Source organism: Halyomorpha halys, unplaced genomic scaffold, assembly GCF_000696795.3.
Source record: "Halyomorpha halys isolate HHAL.00 unplaced genomic scaffold, Hhal_1.1 Scaffold900.1, whole genome shotgun sequence".
Classification (NCBI taxonomy): Eukaryota; Metazoa; Arthropoda; class Insecta; order Hemiptera; family Pentatomidae; genus Halyomorpha; species Halyomorpha halys.
In genome coordinates this window covers 88,322-91,348 of record NW_027114997.1, presented here as the reverse complement: position 1 = coordinate 91,348, position 3,027 = coordinate 88,322, and the positions used below count along the sequence as shown (strand labels likewise).

Below are 3,027 nucleotides of genomic sequence, written 5' to 3'. Positions count from 1 at the left end.
AGATTTGGAATCAGCATTTAAAAGACTGATTACGGATATTTCAGATACTATTTTAGATATAGTCTAGTAAAATTACATCTTTAGTAAAAGGCGGAAGATTTATTCCCTTTAAAGGGAGATCAGAGCTCACACTTGTTCCAATGGAGCGGTCCCTCCCCATTCTTTTACCCACCGGCCAGCAGATCCAGGGTCAATATGAGCTGGCCTACCCCAGGCTTCAGTGGACCTACCCCATCCCCTTATAATGCCACATGGCAAAGGATGGGCCAAGTTGTTTTCTATATATCTATATTTAGGGTTTTACAAATAAGTCTTGTTCATACTGTAAATAAAAATATAAGTAGTAGGAAATAAAAAATTAAAATCGCAAGATAACCTAGAAGTAATTGTTTTTTTTTTAAAATATTTATTTATTGCTATTTACAACTGTACATTATAATACATTTAGTAAATCTAGCCAAAGTTAAATTGGAGTGTTACAGGCGTGTAGAGAAACTGCCCGTTGGCAGCACTCTAATTACATTTTACATTAGCTGGTCTCGTGGCCATCTTCTTTTCAGGCGCCTCGGAGGATTGTCGGGAATGGAAGAGTATGCAAGATTATAAACTAAGGGGTTTGAGTGGTTAGAGAGTTTATAATGGAAGGAGCGATATCTGATTCGGGCTAGATCGGTTACATAGGGAACATTAAGGTCTTTATGGATGATTTTATTTGTGACAAAGTAACGAGCATTGAGGATTTTACGAAGGATTTTGAATTGTAAGGATTGAATAAGAGAGGAATATAATTAACCTCAGGTTTTCAATTCACAAAATTATTCTTCTCGTTTTAGGAAAAACAGATACAAGATTTGGTAAAACTCCATTAGGGCTCAAATTGAATCTCGTTAAATGCACTACTAAATAGTTTATAATGATGTTTCCACTATATGTAATACTTCTGGAACTAATGACAATAAACTTAAATTAATATGAGAGCCATTTGGAAAATCTGCCATATTTCGGCTGTGGATAGAAGTGATAAACTTTTTACCATCCTGTTCTTTAAACATTTTAATATAATAAGCCATTGAGAAAAATCACACAAAACTTATTTCAATGTAAAGCTAAATTTTAACTTCTAACTAATCTAATATACACATGTGTTTGTGCGCTTAAGAACTTAATGTTGAAGCTTACTCTAAGGTCTTAACAGATGATGTCTCCCGTATCAGTTGATTGTTGATCTGGCGATGACAGTCAGTTAATAGACCTCTCAACTTGATATATCCTTCTAATTGAGCTCAATCTCGATTTGTATCTAACCTCAGACTTAATTATTAAGTGCACGTGTAGACTTTGTCTTTATGTATATATATATATCTATTGTATTAAGGATTGCTTGTCTGAGTCAACTAATTTGATATATTTTCAGTTTTCAAGAAATTGTAAAATTTTCACCTTCATCATAAAGCCTGACACAACTAAACTAATTCGAAGTTATAATTAAAAGATTTTTTTTTAATTGCAAGAATTGTACTTCCTATTACGATTAGAAAATAAAAATTCCTACAACGATTTAGAAACGTCATTATTGCGAATAATAAAATGATTTACTTTTTAATAAATTCTTCTCTTTAGAATTACATTTAAATTTTGCCAATGATACATCCAAGGAAACTAAAATCTGCCTATAAATCTCATGCTTGTCAGTGGTGTTTAGCATTTCGTAAGGTTTGTTGTATCATTTGATCACCAATAAAGTTTTCTTGGTGGCTTTTCGGCCGTTGAATTTCCTAATTCTATACAAACATAATTTTTTCGCTCGTAACTATCTTCCTGGTTTTGAACGAAAAAAATTCCCTAGATTACAATAATAACATGAAACCACACGAGTGAATAAATTAATTTAGGTATTAGAACTGAGGAAAAGATATAGGCAATTGTAATAGAAGAAGTATCTATTTTTTAAAATGGAAATTATAATACATATTTTTTTTTTTAAATTAGTTATGTTTGAATTTAGCATATATAGTAAAATTAGATCGTTAACAGTTGACCGCCAACTCATCAAATAAACGGAACATGTGGACGTACTGGTATTGGCAAACTATCTGGTGCATCATTTGGAACTGGATCCGGCCTGAATGGACGATCAGGTTCCGGCAAGTGTGTTACATGGTAGTGCCCAGATGTAGCAGCTGCAAGCAGTGTAACGAACAATAGCCACTTCATTTTCCTGAAATTAAATATAAAATTATGACAAATCGATCTGCAGCAAGAAAAATCAGACAACGCCCTGTTTTGTGAAGAATAAAGCATAATAAATTATAAAAACAGCACAAAGGAAATGATCATTTAATCTCAAATATTTTATATGATTTATAGAGTCATATGATACTTGCCAAACACTAAGTCTCTTCTAACTGCGATAATAGTTCTGACTTTAGTTCTAGAAATTTCCTTATATATAAATATCGTGCCGTTAATGTGTTGGAGGGGGAAAATCATAAAGTTTGACTGAATATTCGGAAAATGTAATGAATAAAACGTAATTAATAATAAAAACAGTACAAAGCAATTTATTATGTAATGTCAAATATTTTATATGATTTATAGAGTCGTATATTACTTACCTAACGCTAAATACAAAACTGCGATATAATGGGAATGCATAATTTTAACTGCGATAATAGTTCTGACTTTAGTTCTAGAAATTTTCCTATATATATATATATATCGTGCCGTTAATACAAGAAAGTATTGGAGGGGGAAAATCATAAATTTCCCATACATTTTGACCGAAATTAGCAAAGAAAAATGCTTTGACCGGAAGCAATTCTGCCTAAAAATTGCTTTACTTCATAATTTTTATTAGTAACTTCTCCATAATATACTCCAAAGAAAATGCTTTGACCAGAAGCAATCATACCTTATTATTGCATAGTACAAGAGCCAAAGAGGAGAAAAAAAAGGAACTATTTCACTCCAATTTTGTATAACTATAATGAAAACTATATACAGTAAAATGGTGGCTATTCAAGAAGT

General features: G+C 31.7%; 1 long non-coding RNA gene across 1 annotated transcript; it reads right to left on the bottom strand.

The window, feature by feature from the left end:
• Positions 1 to 1,922: 1,922 nt before the first annotated feature.
• On the bottom strand, positions 1,923 to 2,433 carry LOC136796918 (uncharacterized). The gene is made up of 2 exons (XR_010844710.1): positions 2,385 to 2,433; positions 1,923 to 2,218 (listed from the first exon to the last, which is right to left on the bottom strand). It is a non-coding gene; the product is annotated as an uncharacterized lncRNA (long non-coding RNA).
• Positions 2,434 to 3,027: the final 594 nt, after the last annotated feature.